The sequence below is a fragment of the Manis pentadactyla genome, chromosome 14, assembly GCF_030020395.1.
Source record: "Manis pentadactyla isolate mManPen7 chromosome 14, mManPen7.hap1, whole genome shotgun sequence".
Taxonomy (NCBI): domain Eukaryota; kingdom Metazoa; phylum Chordata; class Mammalia; order Pholidota; family Manidae; genus Manis; species Manis pentadactyla.
Window position 1 is genome coordinate 75,891,539 of NC_080032.1, and position 15,380 is coordinate 75,906,918.

Here is a 15,380-nt window from a genome sequence, read left to right on the forward strand (position 1 = left end):
TTGTTGCCTTTGCTTTTGTTGTCAAATTCAAAAAATCATCTCCAAGACTGATATCAAGGAACTTACTGCCTACATTTACTTCTAGGACTTCTATGATTTCAGGTCTTCAATCCATTTTGAGTTAATTTTTTTGTATGGTGTAAGATAGTGGTGTAGTTTTTCTTTTTTGCATGGTGGCTGTCCAGTTTTCCCAACACTATCTGTTGAAGAGACTGTTTTTCTCCTTGTTCATTTTTGGCTCCTTTGTCATAAACTGATTGACCACACATACGTGGGTTTGTTTCTGGGCTCTCTGTATTCTGTTTCATTGATCTATGTGTTTCCTTTTATGCCAATACCATACTGTTTTGATTTCCATAGTTTTATCATATATTTTGAAGTCAGGACGTGTGATGCCTTCAGCTTTGTTCTTCTTTCTCAAGATTGCTTTGCCTCTTTGAGGTCTCTTGTGGTTCCATACAAATCTTAGGATTGTTTGTTTGATTTCTGTGGAAATGCCATTGAAATTTTGATAGGCATTGCATTGAATCTGTAGATTGCTTTTGGTAGTATGAACATTTTAACAGTATTAATTCTCTGTCTCTATTTCTATCTCTCAAATATATATAGAATATATAGTGTGTACTAGTATTCAGTTAGTGTTAAAAATCCTGATTTTGATAATTATACTGAGGTTATGAAAGACAAAATCTTTTCTACTAGGAAATATGCCATGAAGTATTCAGGAGTAAAGGGGCGTCATGTATCAACTTATTCTCAAATGATTCATGAAATATATGTGTGAAACAAAGAAGCAAATGATAGGAGGGATCTGATTGAAAGTTATATTGAATTTCTTTAAACTTCATTGTAAGTGTGAAATTGTATCATAACTACATTAAAAAAACACACCCAGTTTGGCACAGGTCTGAATAAATTGTCAGTGGACATGTTTGTAGCAAGAGTCCTGTGGCACATGGGGTCCTGGGTGACGGGCAGAGTAAACAGGAATGGTGGACCATTCCCTCAATAACCTGGGGGAGAGGGCAAATATACAGTCAGTCAAAGAGGAAGTAAAATCCTTATTTGTTTCAGAAAAAGTAGAGATAGGGGGATCTGACCATCACTTCACATTATGGTTCAACATTCAGGAGAGTGGTCACAACATAGGATATGTCGCAAGATGTGGTAGGTCAATAGCTATTAGAAAGCTCAGAAAATCAGCAAAGGGCTTTCTTTGCTATATAATTCAGATTTCCTGATGTGTTTTACATGTTACTTTGTTTTCTTCTTATGATAAAAAAGAATGTATATTAACCAAACAAAATTTTATTTTAGTAAATTATTTAAAAATTAATTTTAATTCTATTGACCCACCCTCCTTCCCCAACCTCTGGCAACCACTTATATTTCTTTTGTCTCCATGGTTTTGCCTTTTCAAGAGTTTCATGTAGTTGAAATCATACAGTATGTAGCCTTCACAGATGGGCTTCTTTCCCTTAGTAACATGCACTTAAGTTTCCTCCATGCCTTTGAATGGCTTCATAGCTCATTTTTTTTTTCAGTGCTGAATAACATTCCATTTTCTGGATGTACCACAATTTGTTTCATTTGTATAGTGTGGGACATGTTGGCTGCTTCCCAGTTGTGAGTAAAGCTGGAGTAAACACTTGTGCACCAGTTTAGGTGGGATTAAGTTTTCACTTCCTTTGGGTGAATACCAAGGAGCATGATTGCTATATCCTATGGTAAGAATATATTTAGTTTTGTAAAAAACTGTCAAACTGTCTTTCAAAGTGGTTGTACCATTTTGCATTCCAACCAGCAATAAAAGAGAGTTCTTATTGCTCCACATCCTAGCTAGCATTTGGTGTCTGTGTTTTGGATGCTGGCCATTCTGATTGTTGTATAGTGATACCGTATATTTATTTTCAATTCCCTAAGGACATGTGATGTTGAACATCTTTTTTTCATATGCTTGCTTGCCATCTGTATATTTTCTTTGGTGAATTGTCTGTTTAGGTCTCTTGCCCATTTTTAAATTGGATTGCTCATCTGCTTGTTGAGTTTTAATAAGTTTTGGATAACTGTTCTTCATCAGATGTCTTTTGCAAATATTTCATCCCAGTCTGTGATTTGTCTTCTCATATTCTTGAGGCTTTATGCTTTTTATCCAACCAAAATGCATAGAGGGAAACTTGATCAGATACACAATTCAGAATGTCTTTTAGATAAAAGCAATCCAATTCCTCAAGGAGAAATAGAAAAATTCCTGCTTTAAAGAACATAAAGGCATTTATCCTCAATAAAGAGGATTATTTTGGTAGTGTAACAAAGAGGGGCACTTACTGCAGGCTTCTCTCTCCTATCCACCAAACCATGTAATGAACCTGTCTTCATTTGGAAGGGATCTCAGAACACTGACCACTGTGTATTAAGATCATAAAGCAGGAATATAGCACTAATAAAGAATGTGTGTAAGGAATATAATTTGACCTTATAAAACTGTAAGATGAACATGGGAAGGGCTTTTGTTAGAAAGGTCTAGGGGAGGAAGAACAATTAGGGTACTGAGATAGTGCCTAGATGACCATTAACGGCAGCAATAAATAATATGCACCTGTCAAAAAGGGACTCCCAGCGGGAAGCAGTGACAACCAGATGTCCTCAGCTCACCCGCTCACTCACTCAACTGGCAGTTGATTTAGAAAGTCAAAGCATCTCACTAGCATTCATTATCCAGATCATAGGTTAACACAGTTGAGTAAACATGCCAAGATGGGGTAACTCCAGAGACAGTTTCTACCACCAAGTTCCATAAAGAGTCTTCTGACTGTCTACTCTTCTGCTCGCCGAGCCTTCAGAGTCCGAGAGGTGTTCTACAGACACAGAGTTCTTCCCCCACTTTTAACAGTAGAGAGATTGTCACTTTCCTTTTCCATTCTCCCTCCCTCTGCTTTTTTTTTGAAATTTATTTATTTTATTCTATTTTGGTATCATTAATCTACAATTACATGAGGAATATTATGTTTACTAGGTTACCCCCTTCACCAAGTCCCCCCCGAATACCCCATCACAGTCACTGTCCATCAGTGTAGTAAGATGGTGTAGAGTCACTACTTGTCTTCTCTGTGTTGCACAGCCCTCCCCATGCCCTCCCTTCCCACCCAACCTCCCCAGTCCCTTTCCCTTTGGTAACTGTTAGTCCATTCTTGGGTTCTGTGATTCTGCTGCTGTTTTGTTCCTTCAGTTTTTCTTTGTTCTTATACTCCACAGATGAGTGAAAGCATTTGCTACTTGTCTTTCTCCACCTGGCTTATTTTACTGAGCATAATACCCTCTAGCTCCATCCATTTTGCTGCAAATGGTAGGATTTGTTTTCTTCTATGGCTGAATAATATTCCATTGTGTATATGTACCACATCTTCTTTATCCATTCATCTACTGATGGACACTTAGGTTGCTTCCATATCTTGGCTATTGTAAATAGTGCTGCAATAAACATAGGGGTGCATCTGTCTGCTTTTATGATTATATCTCCTCCCTTTCCCTTCCTTCTCTCATTCCTTTTTCCCTCTCCCTCCTTTCCTCCTTCTCACCTTTCCTTTCTTCCTTTTATTTTTCTGTGTTTAACTACTAGGAGGTGAGGAAAGAGGAACTAGAGCTTCCTATTGAAAAGCTATTTCCAAAGTCTCTACCTCTGTGTTTTCTCACCTGATTTCCCAACTGGCATTAGGCAAAAGTTAACGGGTTGGTCTGCAGTCTGCAGTCATTGCCTGAAATGTGCTTGGTCTCCCAAAAAACCTTAGAGTAAATATGACACAATTATACAGACCGATTTCTATTTGATCTTTTCATACAGATCAGTGCATCACATTGATGTATCATCAAAAACATCATTTAATGTGTCACTTGTCCTTGCCTTACCAGCCATCGTGGAGGGCATCTGCTCTAGAAAGGGGTTCTCTACATGAAGAGAGAGTGGGGCTTTGCCCTGGAGATGTCAGGGCAGTTTATGCATTGCTTGGGGCTCTAGAGAATTTGTAACATGCCCTGAAGTGACCACAGTTATTTACAGATAATGAGAAATTACCAGGAGTAAGGGAGAGAGTGACTGGGAGCAAGAGAAATGGCAGTTGTATTTGCAAGGTTCAGAAATAGGCCTTAAGAAGCCAGCTGCCCCATGGATTTTGTAATGGAAATCACCTCACCAAGGATTTACTCTTGGGTGAAACAAAGCTGATGTCCACCCACCACTGCCCTGAATTAATAACTCCAGTGATATAATTTGTGCCTTTAGAGAAAGAGAGGAAATTCAAGTCCTAGGTTCACTTTAATTTTGTTCTTTTGGCTGTTGGAGCTTTTATGTAGTTCAGCATTTTTAGTTGAACTTGTCTAGAGAGAGAAGGACGGAGGGCTTTGAGTGAGAGTCATCAGTGTACCTTACATAGTGATGCGTCACTGCCGGTCCGTGTGAGAACATCTAGATAACACTCTCATACTTCTTCCTTTTTATCAGCAAGAGGCTATTTTGTGGAAACTTGCCAAGTAGAGAACCAGGTAACTATGTCAGTACAGAAGTCTACTTTCTCCCTTCACCCTGCCACCCTGTTGAATCTTGAGTGAAAAGAACAAATAAATTATCTCTGATTACTGGTTTAAACCAGGAGGTGTAGTGCTGTTTTTGATAACTAGCAGAAGGGGCCATACTATTTAGGTAACTTCTGGTAATTCTGACTATATAATCAGGGAATTATGACTGACTATTGGTGTCCAAAGCCTGGGTATGTGGGCCAATTAATGATGCCTAGTAATTGGGTTATCTTCCATCTTACGTTTAGTCATTTATGCAATATTTTGATGTATCTGATGATAATAACACTCCTGGGGTTTAGTATTCCGTGATAATTGAGGCCACTCACTACCGTATCATTGAATCTTCAGGTAGAACGTAGATCCAGGAAACATTTATTATGTTCCTACCATACTGCAGACCACAGTGTCTTTCACTGCCAAGCCCCCTTCCTCTGCATTCTGACCTTTTGTCATCTCCCCAAGCCCCAGTTTCAGCCAGTGCCCAGTCAGATATCGCTTGGATAATAAGATGGTAGACACGGGAAAGGAGTGAATTTAGTTAATTATGAGCACTGGAGAGGATTTTCCTCATTCGGAATTAGTTGAAAATATAAAATATTCTAAGTCACGCTCCGGATATAGAAATTGCTTAGCTGTATTGAATATTCCCTTGAAATGATACTTGTTTCTCCCATACTCTCCTTAGTGATTATTGTTCTTGCCCACAAGGACAAAATGTGTGTTCATATCATGTAGGTAGTTGAGTTTTGAGTTCCTTTCAAAGTAGGGGTTAATCAGTTGACTAGTATTAGCAGGACTTAGGGAAGCCCTCACCTTCAGTAAAGGCCTAACTGGTAACCCCTTAAGCAGAGACAAGGTACACGTGGCCTTTACAAAATTTGCACATCATTTTTTCTCTTCCTCAGTCAGCTTGGAATGTGCCCACCTTGCCTCCATCTGTTGAGTCTTAGGAAGGATCTCCAGGGGTTCTTAAGGCCAGACAAGAAGACTCTCTGAAGGCAGATAAAAGGGAAGTTTGTGCAGGGAGCCCAGCACAAGCCAGGCAGATTTTTCTGTATGAAAACACACTGTGCTTTGTTGCTTCTGGATGAGGTTTTGAGAGCAAGGGAAGCACGTGCTGCCTCCCCAGGGGAAAGGACATCACATCGAACTCTCGGCGTGAGCCCTTCATTGGTGGGGCTCCTCCCCAGCCAGGAGAAAGGACATGGGGGACAGGCTTCTGGACTGGAGCTCGTCACTGCTTCCTGTCTCTTCTAAAAGACCTTCATTTTTAGGAGATTTTGGGTTTCATCCAGAAGTCAACTGTTAGGATGTACTTGGAAATATCTGATTAATATCAGATATAAAATTAAAAAAAATAAAGGTGGGAAATCAACTGGAAAGATTATGAAAAGAACCACTTAAACATCACAAATAAGATAAAATCTCTTGTTTGAATTTGGTGAACACAGACTGAGTTTTCTCAGTGCTGGTTAATGAACCTGCCTAGATGAAGACGACCCTGCCCCTGGAGACCCTTTAGCCCAGTGAAGTGGTCACACCACCCAGTGCATTATAAAAGTGTGCACATATCTGAAGAAGACTGGGAAAGTGTCTACTAAGGTGATGATACTGTCGATGTGGTCTTGCAGGTGCTCAGCAGGTGCAGAAAGGGGAAAAGACGTTGCAAGCAGAGGGATGGATGTGTGCAGAAGACAGTGAGGTGTGTGCATCTGACCTGTGCTGGGACAGTAGAGAAGTTTGGGTGGCTTGAGCTCAATAGTGGTCGTGGCGTGAGGTGATTCTAAGGTCTGCCGGGGTTACATGGAAGTGGGAGGTTGACAGCATAGAGGTAGGGTGAGCGTTCCTGGGACATCCCTACACCAGAAGCAGGGGAGCTGAGGTACAGGAGGCAGTTGCTACCTAAAGAGAGCCCACATGGTGAACAAGCAAAATTTGTAGGATGTCAACAAAATGCAAATTAATTTTTGTCTACTACTGACCCTGAATGATTTCTGCAGCGGGGGAAATTACCCTTGCCTCACGATGAGAACCCTAGTGGGCCATGAGTTTTCCATTTGCTTTCAGTGAACTGACTAGCCTACTGCAGGCTGCCTACACATGGTCCCACTTCTGTACTTACAAGTGTCCAGTTCAATATACTAGTTAACATTTCAGTCTTCATTCAGATAAGATGCTTCCTCACCCACCCTATAGCCAGCGTCTCCTGTGAGCTCCTTTCTCCACCGCAGTGTCCTGTCATCTGGAGCAGGTGGGAGGGAGCCAGTGGTCTCTAAAGGGGAAGCAGGTTCAGGCTCTTCCGTTCTTCAGCGTCCCGCCCCACTCTCCAGGTGCAGTTTTGACCCCATTAGCGGGTAAGGGCTCTCTGTGCCCGGATGGCTTCACTCTCTCCAGGCCTGACAGATGTCTGAAGCTGGCTCTCATCCTCATGGGAAACCAGTTCTGAGACTCTGCATTTGCAGGTTTTAGATCTGATCAGCTGCACCTTTCTTTGACGTTTTTCTATTGTTATTTTTCGGGATCTCTGAGGACTTGTTAATTTTAATATCCTGTTATGTGTATGATACCTCAGTGTGTGGAATATGAAAAGCTGGCTTGGAAATATGTTGGGAAAAGGGGAATGACATGGGTGGGTAGTTAAAATTTTAAATGAAAAAATAATTAACATTTGTCAAGAATTTATAATGTTAGGTACCATTCTAAGCATGTTACAGGAAGTAATGCTTTTGTCATCATAACTCTGTGAGGTAGGTACTAATATTTCCCCCATTTTATAGATAAGGAATAACTTTCTCAAGATCACGGAGTTGGCGGCGTTGCCGGATTCCAGCCCGGGGAAGTCTGCACAGACTGCTCTTAATCCCTTGGCTGTGTTGACTGTTACCAACGCCAGAAACTGTGCTAAATACTTGCCATAGCTCCTCTCATTTCAACCCTTTTATTAATTTTGTGAGGTATTTTTTTAATAATTGCTATTTTAGGAATGAAGAGACTGAATCTCAGGGGGATTAGTTCATTTGCTAAAGCTGATATAACCAGTGGAGCTGGGATGTGGATTCGGGTATCCCAGGTGGGATGCCCAAGTTCAGCTCTTAGCTGCTGCTCTAGGGGTTTGCTCGGAGAGAAGGCAGCCGGCTGCTCAGAGATGCGTGGTATTGTGTGCATAGCATAGGGGGCCAGCGTGCAGAAGAGCCGGACCTTCTGGGTGCAGGTGCTGAGCCCTCGCTGACCGGCTGGAGGATGTTGGTTGTGCTCTGCCACATGGAGTTGTTCTGTGTGCCTCATCCAGCCTCATCTGTAAACTGGGGATAATAACTGTACCTATACTGTAAAGTCGTTATGAAGATAAAATGTGTTAATATGGTTAAAGCACTTAGAAGATGCCTAGCACATAACAAAGCACTCTACACATGTTAGCTGTTATTATTATGTTAATCATAATAGAATTGGAACATTTTCCTGTTAGCATGTGCCTGTTCCTGGACTATTAGTAAATAGGAAGTGCAAATTCAGGTTGTGGAAACAGTGTTCTGCTCCACAGTGTTCCCAGGGACCAAGAACTTTAGAACCGGAGTGAAATGGCTTTCTGTCAAGCTGGTAAAATAACTCTTAGGTTCCCTTTTTGTTTCCTTTTTGTTTGTTTAAACATTCCTGTCTTGTCACCTGAATACAGCCTTGAGCAATTACAAAGGACACAGAATTTCAGGTTTTCTTGGAAAGAGCAAATTTGAATAATCCCAATCAAAAGCTTAGCTGACCTTTATGGCCCTGATAGGGTCTTGCCCTAAATTTATCATATGAATCCAAACTGTTCTTTTGACTTCGGTGGATTCATTTATTGAGAAACAAATTACTGAGTGCCTTCAATGTGTCCGACACAGCTCTAGATACTAGGGATACAGGCGGAAACAGACAAAAAGACCTGCCTTCAGGAAGCTTATGTTCTAGTGGGTGAGACAGGCGGTGAATAAATAAGCAAAAATATAGAGTCAGACAGCAGCAAGGTGATAAGAGAAAAATGAAGTGGGAAAGAGAATATGCTGAGGGATTTGTTATACACTGTCAGGTTTAGGTGTGAAGATGTGATTGTGACTTTGTAAAAAAAAAAGATGCTCTATCATTTGGAGATACAGCTGTATTATGATGAATACACATTTTATTAAAATATGAAGAAGATTTTTGGTATTGAGAAGAAAACATTGTTTAAGATTTACTTCAACATGATCCCGAATTGGGTGAGGGACATCAGAACGGAGCCATGGCTGGGACAAAGAGGCTGTGGGTTGAGGGCTGAAGCAGGGTGACAAATACGTGGATCTTATTAACTTCCTTGCTTTCTTTTGTGTGTGTTTGAGAATCTGCACAGTAAAAAGTTAAAAAAAGAAAATGGCAGCATCGTTAATATACACCCACATTAATAGGATTCCACTGCAGAAATGCAAGGCTCTAAATCTGCAGTTTAGATAAATAATTTTAAATAATTAAATTATTAGATAAATAATCTAAATATTTAAATAGTTTGTCAAATAATGAACAAAATAATTATTTAAGTTATCCAGCTTCTATAAATAACTTATATAAAATTATTAAATTAAAAGTGGACAAAGGAATTGAGTGTCAGGGGTGGATTTGCTGAGAAGGTGATTGTTCAAGGGGAGGCTTGATGGGGTGGGGATGAGGGTGGGAGGTGGGGGAGGGCAGTGAGCCCTGGGGAATCTGGAGAAAGGCCTTTCAAACCCAGTGATGCAAACTGTGAATCAAATTCTGTGACTTTTTGGGGACAGGTGTCACCCTTCCAAGGGGGCCAGTTGTCCATGATGAAAGCCTTCATATATATTGCCCTTTGCAGTTTAGGAAGCTCTTTGCAAATCCACAAGGTGGGGTCCACGTCTCATTCGTCACTGCTTCCCCGGGGCCTAGCAGATATCCTGTGCTCTTCTTCAGGGCTGGACATTCCTTTTCTCATATCTTCTCCTACAACAATTCTATAGGATACACAGGGAAGGAATTTTTATTTTTATGTAATACAGATGAGGTATCATTTAGTATTACCAGGAGTCTTAAATCACAGAGCTGCTTGCAAAGTGGTGAAGCTACTTGATTTCAAGTCCTGTGGAGCTTTTATCTTTACCACATAATCTATTAAGGGAGTAGATGGATTGACAGATTATTAAATTTTTGGTGGTGCAGTTTGTTTGAGAGGTAAATAAAATCACTGGTGCCTTAGGTGTAGACTCATATGGCCAAATTAAATTTCCTCCAACTGTGTGTGGCCAGAGAAAATAAGAAATCTTGTTACAGTATAAATTCAGGCATGTGCTCCAAAACTCAGTATCACTTAACATTGAAAAAAGTAAAACAGAACAAGACCCACAAAAGCATTTTACATGCTGCTTAAAGTTATATACCCAGGAAATTATGTGCATATGTCTGTGTGCACATACACTGAATTTCAAGTTCAGTGGTTTTAAACCTTCTTTCCATATGAAGAATTTTTATAACCAGCAAATAGATGGGATGCTGAGTTTTAATGAAAAGATTTGTATGGATAACATATGTTTCCTTTTATAGAAAATAATCTCTCAGCCTGCTGAAAATGCCTGAGTTTTTAAGTGCCCATGAAATAATTTTATTTGACCCTTAAATCATATAGTTTTCTTCCCTCCTTTTTTTGGTGTGTCATGATTCCTCTAGGGTTTTTTTTCTTTTAATTCTGTGAGCCTGTTCAGAATAATAAGAAGGAATACTTTTGTACTTTTTGTTGATTCTAGGTAAATATGCCTTTTACAAATTTTAACTTTCACAAAGTTATAATATGTTAGGTTGTTGGGAGGTCCATAGAGGGCATATTTGGAATTGTAATTTCATGCTCTTTGCTTTTTCTTTGGGGGACAGATTTAATTAAAAGCCTGAATGAATTTCTTTATTCTTAGAAGAGCGTACTTTAGGGAAATTATCTTAAAGTAAGTTATCTGAGTTATCTGAGAGTAAGTTAGAGGCAAGTCTGGAATTTTCTTGATCTTTAATACCATTTGGGAGAGATAGTTTGAGTTAGTGTAAGTTACTGAACTTGGGATTCATCATCTTTTAAACACTTTAAAGAGGTCATAAATTTGTAATAGAGGTTACAGGTTCCGATTTTTTGTTTTATGCCCGTCCTGGATACGTCCTACAGTCTGCAATAATATATCTCCCACAGGCTTTTCTGAAGGGTCAAGCTGTTTGAGATTTCTGTGGAAACCAAACTCAGTTTCACAGAAATAATTAAACCATGGGAAAGTCGATGGCTAGGCATAGTGATATTTCTTTGTAAATAATAAGTAATGTCAGCACATCAGAAAAGTAGCTTTAACCTCATTTTCTGAAGTCATAATGAAAAATATTATCATCACCTGAAAGGTATTTGAGCAAATGCTTCTAAATAGATATATTTTTGTTGTTTACACTTTATCCTCTACTTTTATTTGTTATTGTGGGGTAAATGGAAGTTCCTATGTCCAGAATCCTTACCCAAACCTAAACTACTTGATGATGTAACTGGCCTCCTGCTAGGCTATTGCTTCCACTCCCGCAGGCAATAAGCTATTATTGACTGAGTCACTGTATAAAGAGCTCCTCCCAGTGCTCTAGGCAGAGGCAGACGCAGGGGTCAATTACAGACCTGCAGACTGCTGGGTGCAGACTTGATTCTAGTGCTCGATCTACGGCAGTGAGAATAAAGCTGGGTGTAAGCGCTTTTACCCCAAGATCATTCCAATTGCCATTTCTAGGTCTCACTGAATCCGTAGTGAACTTGCCTGGGGCTAAAACCCTCAGACAAGACAATTGTGGTCAACAACTGTGGTCTGGATTACTTTTTGAATTTTGCAACTTATGGGGTTTTCTTTTTTTTTACTTACTATATAGTTGAATGTTATAAATGCTTTCTGATGACTCGAAAAATGGCATATTATCCATTTTTAGTAAATATAGTTATATTTATTGTGTGTTTGTGTGGAATACCTTACATATGTATTTCTAGGAGTTTCCCTGTGTATTTTCAAAAGTTGTTGCTGTATTTCTTCACATGCTAGGTTAACAGCAAGATAAAATGTGATTTTGTTCAAAATAAAAAGACTGCTTAAAAACTAACAACACTTAAATATGTTGTTAGAATATTACTTTCTTATGGCAATAAATCTCTTTCTGTGAGAGCATGTGCTTGCTCGCCCCAACTCCCTAGGCAGTATAAAGACATATTAAAGAAAGATTTTCAATAATATCATTGAGAGGCAGGAAGGCTACTTGGGTTGTGATGAGATCTGTCATCCTCTCTGCAAATTATGTATGGTTTGGATCTTCTGTAGCTGGGGGCAGAGGACTTTTTCAAAGGGGAGGGATATGCATTGTGGGTGGGACACCAGCTCCTAAATTCCATGTGAGGTCTGGCATTCAAGGACAGCTGATATATGAACGGAGCTAAAAGATCTCTACAGGAGAGACCCTCTTCATTACCAAGGTCATGGGCTTGGCTGTTAGGGTTGTACCCCGGGATGGAAAATAGGAGAACTCCAGGGACACCTCCTCCTATCTCTAGGTGAGTCCTTGGTGCTGCAGAATGGGTCCCTGGGAGAAGAACGCGGAGGAGGAAACAGGCTTTTTGGCAGAAGTCAGCTGGCAGAGAGTAAGGGGTACTCTCTGATGTAAAAAGAGCCTGTATCTTGGGACTGTCACTGATTTGGGGCAAGAGAGATATTTAGCACATGGACATTGCAAAGGTGTGTAAATTTCAGTAATTTTAGACTTCTATAAACATTTGATAATTTTTTTCTTTAATAAAATATATTTTTCGTACACACTGGCCACTGTGATCAGTATTTAGGGAGATGGTATCATATTAGGGCCATCCAGTGATAGAATTTTCCTGATTTTTAAGAGGGGTTCCTCAGGAAAATAAAATAAGAAACTCCCTTAAAATAAAATCACCTGGGCCTTTTTGAGAGGATAGCCACTCTGTCTTGATTTTTTTTTTTGAGCACTGGTGTTTTCCTAGGGTTTGAATTCCAAAATTCTCTTCTGCCTCTTAAAGTGTGAAATGGCATACCTGCCATCTTAAATGTGCGGAGTAAACACTGAATTTAAAACCTAGAGTTCTCAGATGAATCCAGTTTTATTTAGGCCTGACCAAATAGGTATTGAAAATCTTAATGAAATGAAGCTTGATATTATTGGCTTATTTCCCTCTATATTGAGTTTCTGTCACTCTTGCCTGAACTGTGTTAGATGACTTTATTTAATTGACTTTCTTTCTGGGGGACAGGAGGAAAAGAAATTCTCACAGAAATAGGAAGACCTTACAACTAAACAGATGTGTGTAGAAAATTAGAATGTGGAATGGGAAACCTGAGGTAATGATACTGAAATATTGATCGGATACTACAAAAGGGGTGATTCCTTTAATAAACTTACTTGAATTATAGGTACTTTAAAAAATAGTGATTCTGCAACCATGGTCTTCTAGAAAATGCCAGCCAAGAACCAGGAGATTTTGCATTTCCAAAAGTCACATCTCCATTTCACCTGTTGTGTAGGGTTAACTGCATGGGCTCCTGTGGAGCCAGGCCACTGGGATTCTAACCTTAAAGTGACTACTTCCCACCTGCAAACCTAGGGAGGGCTGCACAATCTTTCTGCAAAATGGGTAGGGTGATGGTAACCTATCTGAAAGGTTTGTTTTGTGGATGAAATGAGTAATATATATGTGAAATGCTTTGAAGAATTTCTGGCACATAGTAAGTGCTCAGTGTTAGAGATTATAATTTATGAGTGATTTAATTTCACTAGATCTCAGTTTTCTCATTTATATCAGAATACATTTTTCTGAACATGCATTTTTTGGTATGGATAATCAGAAAGAATTTTGCCTGAAGGAATTTTCTCTCCAGGAGGAAAGAGAAAACATACTTGTAGGCCAAAGGCTCAAAGCAAAATAAAGGAACCACAGGTCAAGCTGGATCTAGAGGGTAATGGAAGGCTTCCTGGCTAAGGTGCCAGTGGAGTTATGCTTTAAAATAGTAGTTGCCAGATTTGGAAAGACAATAAAGAAAACAACATTGGAAACAAAACACAGATGCTCAACTTCATTTTGCTAATGAATGGGGGAACCCCTTCTGTCATCTAATATCACCATTGTTTTTATAAAAGATGAAAGGAGTTACCTCAGCCCAAGGACAGAGCTTTAAATTCAGTTTATGTGGTTTTTTGGAATTTTGCTACATTGTCATTTTTCTTTTCTCCTTGACTTACATATAAGTTCATCATGGACCAGGCTTGGGATGGATTACATGACAGGTTTGGGAAATATTACCTTTAAGGATGAGAGGATTTCAATAACCATAAATCATACAGGGGAAGAGAAAAAAGGATTTTAACAAAGGCATCTGAATAAACAAAGGCATGGGGTAGAACACTGGGTCAGTTAATGCTAGCTGCCACATTAGGCAAATCCAAAATCCTTGGGCCGTAACAAATATATTTATTTTCACTCATATAACGTCTGATATGGGACAGGCAGTCTTTCTTCATCTTGGAGCTACGCTGCTTGGAACATGTGTCCTCCAGGGTGACGGGGAGGGGAGGGGAGGGGAGCGGTAGAGAAGGCACTTGGCTCACAACTTCCTTTGTTTAGAACTGATACATCTCATGAGTGACAGCAGTCACTCGGCCCTCTTCTTACTGCAAGGGAGCCGGGGAGTGTGGATGCTCCCCTGGATACTAGTAAGCACCGGAGTGTCGCCCTTGGGGGAAGTAGGAGGAGGCACTGCTCAGACTTTGGGATCCTATACAGCTGTGGATGGGACTGAGGGGAGGTCAGAGCTGAAACAAATCAACTGTGATAATTTGAGGAAGAATATGAATCCTGAGCCAGGGAGTTAAAGCTTTATAGGGTACTTTAAAGTTCTGGAGCAGGGACTAATATCAGACCCTTCTTAAAAGAAAGTAATAGTTACCCTAGGCAAAAGCAGATTCAAGGAGGAACAACAGCATAAGTCAGGGGAGTCATTCTTAAAAGACAGGGTGGGAGTTAATGATAGGAATTTTTGGCAACTGCTCAGATATAGGGGAGCAGAGGAAACTGAGAAGTAAAAGGCACTGGAAGGTAATTCGAAGGCCTCTTGCCTTGGAGATGGGGTGGGTGATCGTAAAGGGATCCGAACCTCATGTGGAGCGCAGGCCTGTGGAACTGGTGCCCAGTGGCTCACTGTCGGGCTTGCCGCGTTTTTGTGAACCAGTGAAAGATCAGAGGGAGATGCCCAGCAGACATGGGAACCTGGATTTGGGAGAAGCGAGCTGAAGTCGGGAGTGGATGAGATGATGGAGGAGGTGGTTGCAGTTCCACGAGAGGAGGTGGCACAGACAGAGCCTTTGAATGACAGCTTGGCCCTGTGTCAGGAGGGAGGGGAGGGAAAGCTGAGACTAGGAAGAAGTCAGGGGAGTGTAGGAGAGGCCTGGGGGGAGCCAGGGGGCTTCCTGACCCCTCTGGCTGTCCAGCATGAGGATGTGGCTAGAGGGGGAAGTCCCAAACATGTGCTGACAAGTGTCACTTTCCGTTTGTGACCTCAAACTTCAAGGAAGCCTATGCTGCTTCCCAGAAATCCTATTTATTCTCCCTAATGAATTTACCTTCCTCCATTCTGCCCACGAATATTTCACACTTTCTCCTCTCTCATTAAACCTCACTCCTGGCTGATTATCTTGCTTCTTATTTCATTGAGAAAATGGAAGCCACCCGGAGAGAACCACCCACCTTCCCAGCACCATCTCCG